Genomic DNA, 15,207 nt, shown 5'->3' with positions numbered 1-15,207 from the left:
TCTACTTGTGTAAAGGTTATTCGACGATTACTTATCTCCTAACTCAATACTAGAAATAGATTAAATCAACAAATCAATTTAGTTGGCCACCTAAACAATCTATCAATCAATCATAAATATTCATTATAATATAAACAAACGATAATCATATGAATAACTTCAAAGTAGATTAATATAATAACTCAAATCTTGTTTACAACTTAGAATTCATCCTCAATCAATAGGTGTTTAGCTACTCATGGATGTAGAAACATCCATGATATACATATGAGAAAAGTAAAGAGATAACATTACGATTGATAATCGCTCCGTATGACAAAACCTAACAATTTCATGACCTAATGATGTGATATCATTTCACATAACCTAATACCTTTTTATAGGTTTACATTGCTTGGCCTTCACGTATTTAGTTTGGTTTAGAAACCCGACCCAAAAATATGACCTAACGACTCCAAACGTGCCCTTAGGCCTTCAAAGTGTACATACACGTTTCCTACTACCTAAGTTTTAGAACCCAGTCCACAAACTTCAAATTCCAGTAGAAATTTTCGGAATTAAATCTGCGAACCCGGTATGCGAACCTAGTTCGCGGACTTCACTGTCTTCGGTATTTGATAAAAACTGTTTTGGCCACAACTTCTTCATCCGAACTCGGAATGACCTCATTCTTTTTGCATTATTTTTATATTTCAATTATCTTAAAGATTATGATGATAATTACTTAATTTGAATGAGTTAAGATCAGTCTTTGGCCCGTCTCTTAATTTTGAGCATTTTGCTCCTTTTCGTCGCACTTCTTCCACTTCTCTTGGACTTGGAATACTTCTCTTCCTAGCTCTTTTCAGAACTTTTTAGATCCTTTTTGGATGATTCACCTAATAGAGACAAATAAGAGAAAACAAGAGTAATAATACGAAAATATGCAAGAATAATAGCTAAAACAAGTATGGAATGGACACTAAAATCATATGAATTATGCACTTATCAAACTCCCCCACACTTAGATTTTGCTAGTCCTCGATCAAACTAAATAAAACTAATCCTAAATACAACAACTCCATGTCGTGAGGATACGGTTACTCTTAGCATGAATAACATGCCTTTAAACCCCTAGGTGTCCCCAGTGGACGAGTTATAGTCTCGTGAGGGCTTACAAGAGATATACCCACAAAACCTATTCCAATTTCTCTCCTTGGAAGAACTGCTAAGGATAGACACAAAGTAGAAAGCCAACTAATTAGCTTGCATATGTTCTTTAGCTACGAACATCCCACATACATTCCAATCATCACACACAAGCAATTACTTACGTGTGACATTCAACCTGATTGCAAAACTCTACTAAGATAGTCATCGTACTTGCAACGTTTATCACAACACTCGCATACTGAAATCACATGGATAGATAAGAGAATGGAACTAGAAAAGTGAAGTGTGCAAATGTTGACTAAAGTGAAAGATATTACCCACAATACTTTTATGAATGTCGTCAAAGGATTCTTATTTATATCACAATAGTTGAGAGAAGCACCCATTTAACTCGACCACATGATTAGATACTCTAAGGGCATGTTCCTTTTCAGCAAGTACATGATAGTTGCCTTGGATCCTGCGTTCCACGCTTTCTTAGGAAACAGAGACAGGGACAACGTTTCACACATACTGCTACCCAAGTGTCAAGAACCTCATCAATAGTCTTTTTGACTTGCTATATAATGATGATATGGCTTTTGTTTTCATCGACTATGATTAATCCGCAATTCCGGACCTATCATTTATTAGTGTCGATAAATGAATAGGAGCCTTATATATATATATTCCGGCTCACTCTTTATGAGCGTTAGACAATTTTCTATGAGGCTTTCAAATACTCAATCAATGATTACCTTGCTACAACATCCACGACAGTATCAGGATCCCACTAAATCACCTTAGAGAAACATAAAACTGCAAAAATAAAAAGAAAGTGATTCATTAATGATTAATTGTGAGGATGAATCTATATATTTAAAGATTTTAGAATGACAAAATGGGACTCAATCTATAGCCGTAAGAACTGTTTCAACTTAAAAAGGTTTAGAGTGTCATCCTAAATAACTCATAATTAACTCCAAAATATGAAGTCTCAAGAATGCAAGAAATCAAAGAGTATTATTATTATTTATTTATTTATTTTATATGCAAACCAAACATGCTTAACTACTCCCCCACACTTAAACTCAACATTGTCCTCAATGTTCAAAACCGAAAATTCTGATTTCTGACATAACAACCCTGAAAAACTCAAACACTGTACCAATGGTTAGGAACTAGGAAAAACATCATAAATGAAAGTTGTTCGCCTACGTCTTTTATATAAGGTTTCAAAAGGGCACAGTGTTTCGATAAACGTTCTGACTTTTATGGCCTCCGTACTGACTGACATGCAATCAGAAAAGTTCTGGAAAAATTCCGAAACTCAAATGTCTAGGCCTATCGCTCCAAATTAACAGGCTCCAAATTAAGATTTTCTTTTTGTAAACGAAAAATGAGTCTGTCCTTTTTAAAATTTGGGGTCAACCACCCAAATCGGACTCCGTATGAAGCCTCAAGAGCTATTTTCGTGACAAGTGCGCAATCAGAATTTTCTGACGAGAATTCGTCAAAACTTTCATTATAGATATAGGACTTATAAAATCTAATATGGGAATGCAAGATATGAATCATATGATATGAAAAACTAAGAAAACTAAAAACAAAAGGATAGAGATACAAAACCGATGGGTTGCCTCCCATTTAGCGCTTAGTTTAATGTCCTCAGGCCGACTTGGCATTTCTCCAAATTACTTCTCCAGAGGAAGTAAAGCATGAAGCTTAATCTCTTCCATATTCACATAAGCAATGATTTCATAATATGTCTTCAATTTATGGCCATTCACCTTCAAATTTGTTCCATCTCTAAGACTAGAAATTTCAACTGCACCATAAGAGAAAACATTAGTAACAACAAACGTTCCAATCCATTTGGACCTTAGCTTCCCAGGAAATAGTTTAAGACGAGAATTAAATAAAAGAAATTTTTTATCCCACTGCAAAATTCTTTCGAAAAATCATTTTGTCATGGAAAAGCTTCGTCTTTTCCTTGTAAATACGAGAACTCTCGTAAGCATTATTACGTATCTCCTCTAGCTCGTTAAGTTGTAACTTCCTTTGTTTTCCCGCACTGTCATAATCCATGTTGCACATATTTATCGCCCAATATGCCTTGTGTTCAAGTTCAACCGGAAGATGACAAGCTTTGCCATAAACCAACCGATATGGAGACATACCAATTGGTGTCTTGCCTATAACTCCAATCTTTCCTTGTAGTGTTAACGGTTTTGTCAAGAATGGACTTAATCTCACGGTTTGAGATTTCGGCTTGCCCACTAGTTTGTGGGTGATACGGCGTACCAACCTTGTGTGTTATGTTGTACTTCTTGAGTAGAGCATGGAAGGATTTCTGAAAATGGGAACCTCCATCACTGATAACCACCTATTGGTGTACCATGCCTGGAGAAAATATATTCCTTCACAAACTCACAAACAACTTGAGAATCATTAGTAGGGGTGGCTTTAGCTTCCATCCATTTCGAAACATAATCCACAGCAAGAAGTATGTCAAATTTTCCATAAGAATTGACAAAAGGACCCATAAAATCTATACCCCACACATCAAAAATCTCTACAGTGAGAATAGGATTGAGTGGCATTTGATTTCGAGCACCTAGATTGCCAGTTCGTTGACATCTATCACAGGATTTGCAAAAAATATATGCATCCTCAAATAAGGTAGGCCAATAAAAGCCACTTTCAAGTACTTTGAAAGCAGTACGTTTAGAACCAAAGTGACCACCACATGCATATGTATGACAAAAAGTAAGAATAGATTGAAATTCAGAATTAGGTACGCACCTGCGAATGATTTGATCAGAACCGCATTTCCACAGGTATGGCTCATCCCACACATATTGCTTGGATATTTTCTTAAGCTTAAGCTTTTGAAAATTAGACATTGTACTAGGTACTTGTCTTATAACCAAGTAGTTCACTATATACGCGTACCAAGGTGTTGAATCTTCAATTGAGAAAAGTTGTTCGTCAGGAAAACGATTTTATAAAGGAAGTTCTTCTTCGGAAACAACAAGTCTACTAAGATGATCAACAACAGTATTTTCAACACCTCTTTTATCCTTTATTTCATAATCAAATTCTTGCAATAGTAGAACCCACCATATAAGTCTTGGCTTAGCTTATTTCTTCTTTAGTAGGTATCTAAATGCTGCATGATCAGAATATACAACCACTTTTGAATCAACCAAATAGGATCTAAATTTTTCTAGTGCAAACACTATAGCCAAAAATTCTTTCTCAGTGGTAGAATAGTTGATTTGTGCATCGTTTAGGGTCATAGATGCATAATAAATCACATGACACAGCTTGTCTACTCTTTGACCCAAAACGGCTCCAACTGCATAGTCACTTGCATCACACATTAATTCAAATGGTAAACTCCAATCCGGTGACTTGATAATTGGTGCAGTTGTCAACAATTCTTTCACTTTATCAAAGGCATCCTTGCACTCCTTGTTGAAGTCAAAAATAACCTCCTTTTGCAATAATTTGCACATCGGCATTGAGATTTTGGAGAAATCCTTGATAAATCGCCTGTAAAAACCTGCATGACCAAGAAACGAGCGAATTTCCCTCACCGAAGTGGGATATTGTAAGTTTCTTATTAAATCTATATTTGCTTTGTCAACTTCGAGCCCTCGGAGGACACAATGTGATCGAGCACTATTCCATGATTTACCATAAAGTGGCATTTCTCCCAATTAAGAACAAGGTTAGTGTCTATGCATCTTTTAAGCACAAGTTCAAGATTTTGTAAAAAAGTATCAAATGAATCACCATAAACACTAAAATCATCCATAAATACCTCAATAATGCGTTCTACATAATCAGAAAATATACTAACCATACACCTCTGAAAAGTGGCAGGCGCATTGCAAAGACCAAACGACATTCGTCTATAGGAAAACGTACCAAAAGGACAAGTGAAAGTAGTTTTCTATTGATACTCTGGTGCAATAACAATCTGATTGTAGCTCGAATAACCGTCTAAAAAGCAATAATGTGAATGTCTCGCTAACATCTCTAACATATGATCAATGAAAGGCAAAGGAAAGTGATCCTTTCGGGTTGCGGTATTAAGATTTCTGTAGTTTATGCACACTCTCCATCCTTTTTGAACTCTTGTAGGAACAAGTTCATCATCTTGATTTCTAACAACAGTGACACCTGATTTCTTAGGCACCACCTGTACCGGGCTAACCCATTTGCTGTCAGAAATTCGGTAAATCACCCCACACTTAGTAATTTGAGGATCTCTTTCTTCACGACCTCCATCATTGGGGGGTTAAGCCTACGCTGAGCATCACGTACATGCTTAATATAATCTTTCATTAGGATTCTATGCATGCACATGGATGGACTAATGCCTTTGATATCAGCAATCGTCCAGCCAATAGCCGTTTTGTGCTCTTTCAAAACCCTAAGTAGACGTTCTTCTTGTATTGGGGTAAGGTTCTTTACAATAATCACCGGAAGTTCTTCTTTATCACCCAAGTACACGTATTTAAAGCGATCTGGAAGCGGCTTCAACTCTAGTTTTGATGCCTGCACAATAGAAGGTAATGGAACCTCATTAGTTACGGGTAAAGAAATATAAGAAATATTACTCGTTTTTGCTTCTTGTAGTGCTGTTAAGGCACCACACATCTCCATTAGCTCTTTGGTTGTCTCAACGTCCAGGTTCGGTTGACCATGAACGTCTAAATCAATATTGTTCCGTAACACAACTCCAAGTTCATCTTTAGCATTCAAATCAAACATTTGTTGTGCTAACGAACCAATACCATCAATGGAGAAATCTGAATGAACATCACTAGGATAGCGCATGGTTTCAAAAATATTGAACTGTATGATCTCCTTATCAAATTCCATAGTGAGTGCACCACTATCAACATCAATCTTCGTCTTTGCAGTTTTCATAAATGGTCTCCCAAGAAGTAACGAAGTAGATGAACAATTATCTCCATTATGCATATCCACAATGTAAAAATCAGCCGGAAAGGTTAACTGATTCACTTGAACTAACACGTCCTCCACGACTCCCTTAGTATATATATTGGACTTGTTAGCCAATTGAATAGTGATCTTTGCCTCTTTTAAAGGTCCGAGATTCAAAGAATCATAAACATCGGCTGACATAACACTTATGGAATCTCCCAAATCAAGCAAAGCACGCTTGAATCGTCGGTTACCAATAATAACGGGAACCGTGAAACCGCCAGGATCTTCACACTTTGTAGGCATCTTCTTTAGTAACATAGCTGTAGCACTTTCGTCCACTTGAGTGATCTCATTAGAAATCAATCTATCCTTCCTTGTACACAAATCCTTCAAAACCTTGGCATACCTGGATACGGTTCTGATGGCCTCAATAAATGGAATGTTGATGTGGATCTTGCTGAAAATGTCCATGATATCCTTGTCTTGAGCTTGCTTCTTCGATTTGGAAAAACGACTAGGGAAAGGAGGTGGTATGGTGAAAGTGGGAACTGTGTCCTTAGGTTGGCCGTTTGAGGTTGGCTTTTCCTTTGGGATAGTTTCCTCCTCTACTTCCTTTCGATGTTGTTACTAACCTATTTTTGTTGATGTGGCTCTTTAGTTTGTCTCCCATTTATTAGAGTTATTGCATTAACGTGCTCTCTTGGGTTCACAAAAGGTTATGATGGAAGTGTTGTTGAGGCTTGAGCCTTCATAAGATTCATACCAGTTTCCAATTTCCCCATTTGAGTTTGCAATTCTTTAATAGCCGCATCAGTCTTTTGTTGATTTTGTTGAAACATGGACGTGAGACCTTGCATCATGGTGATCATCTTTTCTGAGGTTTCCTCCTTTGGAGCTTGAGGTTGTTGTTGGAATTGTGATTGTTGAAACCACCTTGTCTAACATACGGATTAGGAGTTGCTGCTTGCTTGTTAGCATAACTGAAATTAGGATGATCTTTCCAACCAGGGTTATAAGTATTAGAATATGGATCATACCTTGGCCTCTTATTAGGAAATATAACATTTACCTCGGCTTCATCTTCGTATGAAGGAATGATTACTGCTGCCATCCTTTGTACTACCTTCTCTATATTGTTCATCAATTGCTCTGACTGTGAAGTTTCTTCCATATTGCTAACTCTTCTGACGTTTGAGTTATTTCTAGTGTAAAATTTTTGAGCATTCGAAGCCATACTCTCAATCAAACTAGTTTCCTGCGAGATTGTATTTTCAGTAAGTGAATCACCAGCAGGTGCATCAATCAAATTTCGTTGCTCTGGAAGTAATCCTTCGTAGAAATATTGAATGATGAGTGTTGGAGATATGTTGTGATGGGGGCAACTCGCCACCAATATTGTGTACCTATCCCAGTATTCATAAAGAGACTCCCCAGTAATTTGGAGAATACCACTAATCTCTTTACGAACGGATGCTTCCTTAGAAGCAGGAAAATACTTCTCTAAAAATAGATTTTTCATTTCACCCCATGTTGTAATACTCTCTGGAGGAAGGTAATACAACCATTCTTCCGCTGAGTCTATTAAAGAGAATTGAAAAGCTTGCAACAGTGTTGTATCACTGTCTTCAGTACTTTGCCTAAGACTTGTCATCTTTTGTTGAAATTTTCGAAGATGACAATTCGGGTCTTCACCTGGAAATCCCTTGAACTTTGGTAGATGGTGAAGAACATTCAATTTCAGCTCCACTGGGTTAGTGATTTTGATACACAGTGGTTGCGAATCTAAGCATGAAGACGTCAACTCTCATAGCTTCCTCTCCTGAGGCGGAGGTGGTGGAGGGCTTGTGCCGTCGTTCACCATTGTTGATGTAGAAGGTTCTTCTTGCAACTGTGGATGTGCTTGTAACACCGTTCCCCTACGAGTTTGGATTCCGCACCACTGGTATTACCATTTTTTCGGTGCAAGAGATTAAGTACCTGAAAACAAAAATCTAGAAAACAAAATTAAAAAAAACTAAAAAGAAATTCTAAAAACAAGATTAAAACTAATAAAATAACAACTAAAGCTACCGACTGCTCCCCGACAGCGGCGCCAAAATTTGATGCGTGTCGTAAGTGCAATCAAATTAATAATCTTATTTCCACACAATTAACTGGTAATATAATGGAAGTAAGGATCGTTCCCACGAAAAGCAGTGAGTTTTAGTTGTCAAAGTGTCACAAAGGGGGGTTTTGTTTTAGATTGTGAACAAAATAAATAATCAAAGCAAATAAAATTGTATTGTAATCAATAGAGAGAGATATGATCGAGGAATCCTTCTTCGTTAATAAACCGTCAATGAGTTATTATATTTTCCTACTCGTCGTTAATCATAGATTATCACCAAGCGTGGAATAACAGCTAGCTCAGTGTTGTTCCCTAAATTCCTTTTATCACTGAGTACAGAAGCTCTCCAATACCAGATTCTATTCGCTAACCACCTAGTAGTAGCTCACTCAAGGTGTAATTTGGTCGAATGCTTTATCTTTTATGAATTTATAGGTTGATCCTAATAGTTAGACTCTTAGCTCAAGTTCCACTTATTAGTGTTGTTTATACCCACAATCGCTCCACAGAATCCCTCTGCAAGGTTTCGTGTTCTCTACTTGTGTAAAGGTTATTCGACGATTACTTATCTCCTAACTCAATACTAGAAATAGATTAAATCAACAAATCAATTTAGTTGGCCACCTAAACAATCTATCAATCAATCATAAATATTCATTATAATATAAACAAACGATAATCATATGAAGAACTTCAAAGTAGATTAATATAATAACTCAAATCTTGTTTACAACTTAGAATTCATGCTCAATCAATAGGTGTTTAGCTACTCATGGATGTAGAAACATCCATGATATACATATGAGAAAAGTAAAGAGATAACGTTACGATTGCTAATCGCTCCGTATGATGTTTCTTCTCTCCAAACCCTAACAATTCCGTAACCTAATGATGTGATATCATTTCACATAACCTAATACCTTTTTATCAGTTTACATTGCTTGGCCTTCACGTATTTAGTTTGGTTTAGGAACCCGACCCAAAAATATGACCTAACGACTCCAAACGTTCCCTTAGGCCTTCCAAAGTGTAAATACACGTTTCCTACTACCTAAGTTTGCGAACCCAGTCCGCAAACTTCAAATTCCAGCAGAAATTTTCGGAATTAAGTCTGCGAACCCGGTATGCGAACCTAGTTCGCGGACTTCACTGTCTTCGATATTTGATAAAAACTGTTTTGACCACAACTTCTTCATCCGAACTCGGAATGACCTCATTCTTTTTGCATTATTTTTATCTTTCAATTCTCTTCAATATGATTCGAGAATTACTTAATTTTAATGAGTTAAGATCAGTCTTTGGCCCGTCTCTTGATTTTGAGCGTTTTGCTCATTTTCGTCGCACTTCTTCCACTTCTCTTGGACTCGGGCACTTGGATACTTGGAATTCTTTTCTTCCTAGCTATTTTCAGCACTTTGTAGCTCCTTTTTGGATGACTCACCTACTAGAGACAAATAAGAGAAAACAAGAGTAATAATACGAAAATATGCAAGAATAATATCTAAAACAAGTATGGAATGAACACTAAAATCATATGAATTATGCACTTATCACTTATAAGTTCAAATCGGCTAGTTTCGGCTAACCACCTTTAACACAGTCTTTATACACGGTTCGATTACGGTTTCACCTAACCAGATTGTATATCTTCTTTGTGTAAATCAAATTCAAAGATTCATCTAACGGTGGATATTGATTGCTTGGTTCCAAAGCTATCTTAGCTTAAACCTAAAGAAACCTATGCTTTGAATGTCTAAAAAAGGGGAACTTCAAGCAACTAGGATCTTTGAATCCCGACACTACTTTTCTTGGTGTGTCCTAGTTGTAACTAGAGTCGTCCTCTTCCTTAAAGCCTTTTAGGGTTTAAGCAACTACAAAGATTTCATTGGGACTCGTGAATCCAGGTCCAATTATTGTTTATCTTGATAGATCGAGTATCCTGATCTTGTTCGATTGTTGAGCTACTCACTTGAACAAGATAGATAGTAATCATTAAAGTTATCATCGTCTCAGACTTTGTTGATTCCAAAAAATTTATACTTGTGAGGCGAATAATAATCTAGGATGCACTCGGGTTGCATAAGTCCGGATTTTTAGGCTAGATAGACTTTGTCTATTGCTATCGATTTCCATCACCTTGATCAAACTTTTTGATCGTAAAGGAAATCACATATAGGCTTAATCTATGGGAAGCAGATCGGTTTAAAGTCTTCAATTGAGATGAAGCAACTCTTAGTTGGTGTGGCGTTAGCTAAGTTAATCAATTGCGCGGAGTCCTGCTAGGATTCAAGAGGCGTAAGGAACGCGACTGTAACTGAGTTGCTGGGAGGGTTTAATTCGGCCTTAACTACATTTCAGTCTGAATTTAATTGGTAGTAGCCTAGTGTCTGTAGCGGCTTAATACAATTTGGTGTTCAATCCAGACTAGGTCCCGGGGTTTTTCTGCATTTGCGGTTTCCTCGTTCACAAAACTTCTGGTGTCTATGTTATTTCTTTTCCGCAATATATTGTTTATCCTTGTAATTGAAATATCACAGGTGGTGCGTTAATCAATCATAGTAGATACATCCGACCTTGTTTGTTGAATGCGACTTGATTGATTACTTGGGAGATTGATCTTTGGTATCATCCAAGTACTCTCACCCGGAAATCAGATTCACGGACCTGTATCTGTAAACATTCTGATTTTCTCGAGGGTTGTGGAAAGATCCGACTAGACAATGTGAAATTAAGATCCAGTACAAGTGGAATCCTATCCTCTTTTATTTCTTCGTTTTTTTTCATATTCCATTTCGTTATTCCCCCTACGTGACTTTCGAGAGATAGAGATATAACTCTAGATATTCTATCTTGATTGAGATTCATTATGTTGAACTCTCGGAATTGAATGTTGAGTTTATCTATAAAGATTACCGAAGAAAAAGTTGGTGGTGTATTTTGGTACCCCTGCGTTTTTAGTTCTGTTAAAACTTATGCAAAAGGGGGTTTTGATTGATACTTCTGGGGAAATTTCTGGGTTCGGGAAAGTAAGAAGATGTCACCAAATTTTTTTTGAGAAAAATTATATTTTTGTAATGGCTTTTTGAAATTGTAATTTTACGAAAAAAATCATAAATCAATTTTCTTAACTGAGTGGGTTTGAAAGGCATTGTAAACACCTGATCCTGAAAGCCTCTAATCAAAATTAATTTTGCATGAATAAAAACGCAGAGAAAACTTATCTTCAACAAAAAACTTATCCAAAAGGCGCAATAACCATGACTATAGCTGGATAAAGGGAAACACCATATTATATTTACACATTTTGTGATAAACATTGTCGTACGAATGTTGTTGAGTGGGTGAAATATTTTAGATATTATGCTGTTTTTGGTATGGAATTTAGTGATTGTTCATGTATGTTTTCAAAGGACCTTTATCGAGTCAATTTGTTTTTGTACTTTAGTGCATTTAACAAAGTGTTCGTTTAGTCCATTTGTCCAAGTCAGCACCAAAGAAAATTATTCATTTGACGAGGTTTTTCATTTATCGAGGTTACATTTTAGTTGATAAAGATAAAAAATTGACAAATGCGTACTTTATAGTCGTACGTTAGTTTAAATTTCTTGTTCTCTTAAACAGAAAGGCCCATGACAGTTTCGAATCAAGGCCCCTCCTACGGGATAAAATCTGTGTAAGGCCAAACTTTGGATAACTTAGCATTTAATTGTATGTTTCGAATTTTTGTATTTAGAGAGGTGCTAGTGATAGCATCAAATCCTTGAAAAATACTACGAAAACTTGTGCACATCCTTGAATGCTTAGATTATTGCTCACTTTTGATCTTCTACACTAAAATGTCACCAAAATACTACCTTTTTATTGCAGACTTGAGATCACTAATGCAGAGTACAGAGTGTACACCCCCAAGTTAAATTCATATATTCAAAAAGAAAAAAAGAAGTCTTAAAAAAATATGTCATTAACATTTAGGGTAAACACCGTAATAAAAAAGTCACTTTTCACAACTTCACAAATAAACCCTTTTCTAAGGAAACCCTAATCCAAAGAAAAATCAAAACAAGACCCATTTATCATTTCAGTTCACTAATCAGTTTTGCTCCTTCAACTTATTCTTCAGTATATATGAAAATGGTGGTATATCTTCCATTATGATTAAGAGTTCTTTGATTGATCCATTTGGTGGACCCCTAGTTAATTTTGTGGTACCTAAAAACGAAAGAGATTTGAAAAGAAAAGAAGCTGAATCAATGCCAAAAGTAAAGATTATTATAATTCTAAAATTGATCTTGAATTGGTGCATATAATTAGTGAAGGATAGGAAAATCGGTTGAAAGGGTTTGTGGGAGAAGATGAGTATTTACAGAGTTTGCATTTTAATTGTATTAAAATGAAGGATGGATCAATTGTGAATATATTTATTCCAATTGTTTTAGCTATTGATGATAATGATAAATGAACTATTGTCGAGTCTCAAGATGTTGCTTGGGTCGGACCTAATGGAGATTTGGTTGCTATTTTCATAAGGTAATTTCTTAATCTTATCCTAACAATTTTTGAGATGGAATTTACACTAAAACAAAGAAATAACTATTACTTTGGTTTATTTGAATTCATTTCTATCATAAAGAAACCAGATAATTTTAAGATGTACATAAGCATAATGCGATAAATATTCCGAAAAATGATACTTCTCCAACGGTTAAATTCCCAAATTTAATTAAAGTGAATTTAGCACAAGAGACTTGATCCTTAAAATTAATCAAAGTACCTAAGGAATGTAATACAAAATTAGTGTTATAATACCCTTTGCATGTTTTTCGAAAGTAAGCTTACTAAACTTTCGAAAAACCCATGTAAGGAAACATATGATGTTTCTAGTCCTCACTGTTGAAGTTTCAAATTGGAAGAGATGTAATTTTGAAATATTGCTTAGCTTTCGAAGATAGAAACTTCGGTATTCGAAAAATTACGATCTAATCATAATATATGCTCGCAACAATACTTTCGAAAACTAAACCTTTAATTTTCCAAAGTTAAACAATGGATGTGTTTTCCAGCACACTTCCAAGGTTTCGAAAATTGATGTTTCAAACTATTTTAGTTAATTTTTCGAAAATGTATTATTATAGTTTACCATGTGAGTAACATTGGAAAAGCCTGCAATTTGTGTAAGATTCAAAAGAACCTATTGTGCAATGGATAGTTTAAATAAAAACTAAATCAAGTCAAATAAAGTTAGTACACAATTGAATATATAAGTTGATTAATATATACCAAAACCTACATGCATAACGGGTCGAGTAAAATCTATACATGCTTTTATCAATAGTATTTTTATTAAAAAATAGTGTGTTAGTTATGTCAATCCACTTTATCAACACTATCATATAATTTATGAGACAAACTTACATGTTAGCTAATATAATCTAGATGTAAAAAAAAAGTTTACTAATAAGAAAACAAATAAATATAGTTGATTATGTTATTAAAAAAATCAAAAAAGACAAAAAAGTTAATTGGTCATCATAAATTTCTCAATGATCATAGCACATTGTTAACGTGTTGATAAAAAACTAATTTCAAAAACAAAAAAAGTTGTTTATGTAACATAAAATATCAATGCAAAAGTATTTTGCCAATCAATATATGATTTTATTTGTCGATTAACATCAATAATTATGATATAAAAGATCTTGAAAACATCAAATGTAAACAATATTAAGAAAATATCATAATTGATTTCGGGTGCATATGTAACGATCATTTATTAAATTTATTGAAATTTTTTAATTTTATGATAATCATTTTCCTCATCATTTTTGTATATTATCATAAATAGGTAAATACAATTTATAATGTCTTTGATTATTTACTGTTTAGCTGTTATAATGTTGAGTAGTTTATTGTATACCACCTTGCTAAGGCCGATACTAATGAGAAACTTACTGAGGTCGAACGAATCTTGGCTATGTATAAGCTGACAACGCTTGGAAGAAAATTTTCAGAAGTAATGTTTCAAGAAGCTTTAGCATAAGAACCTTGTTCGGATCATTTGTGCATGCACCAACATTCCTGACTTGTGCATTTTCACAGGTAAGGAACTCTTCAGATTTTGTAGTTAAATAGTATCATAATGTAGATATTAGATATTGAGTGCAGCATCTGTTTATTAACCATTATTTGTATGTTGTGTTGTTTGTTACTTATCCAGAGTTTGTGTGTTGAGGAAGTGTGTTCGATTTCCTGCAAAAAGACAAGGGAGTCTTGAACATCCAGTTTTTGCTAAAAGTCGCAACTGACATATGTAAAGGAATAATTTACATGCATGAAGAGATGTAATCCATGGGGATTTAAGAGCTGCCAATATACTAATTGATGAGAAAAACAAGGTAATAGCCATTTGTTGACTTGTGAATGAATGTGGTCTGTTAATAATCATCTTTTGCATCAAGTTATTTAAGTTCGCTGATTATGGAATAGCTCGAGTTTAAGTTCGCTCTGGATGATGAATGCAGAATATGGGACTTATCATTGGATGGCTCCAGAGGTAGGAAGTTTGAGCCCGTTTGTTTTTTATTTTATCTGTCAAAATTTTGTTATGTCTCTTCAACTAGTTCCTGTCGTTTTTATGTTAAAGTTTTTATTGGTTACAATAGAAGTAGTGGTGGTGTTTCAGTTTGTGGATTCTCATCACTTATATATATTTTTTTCACCCAAGGTAATACTATATGATAAGAAAGCTGCTGATATATTCAGTTTTGGGTATCTATTGTGGGATCTGTTAGTAGGAAAGCTTCCTTATGATGCTGCCAGTTAACTAAAAGTATACATCTCATTTCTAATGGTTTTTATTTTGTAGTTTAGGTATTTAACTTTTACTCTTATATTTTCTATTTTAGGTACAAGGTCTTCGATAATAATCCCTGAGAAGACTAATCCTCATCTTGCAGATTTGTTAAAGGAGTGCTGGCAACAAAATCCTAAACTGAGGCCCGAGTTAT

The sequence above is a fragment of the Papaver somniferum genome, chromosome 1 (genome assembly GCF_003573695.1).
Source record: "Papaver somniferum cultivar HN1 chromosome 1, ASM357369v1, whole genome shotgun sequence".
Classification (NCBI taxonomy): domain Eukaryota; kingdom Viridiplantae; phylum Streptophyta; class Magnoliopsida; order Ranunculales; family Papaveraceae; genus Papaver; species Papaver somniferum.
This window is presented reverse-complemented; position numbering follows the sequence as displayed.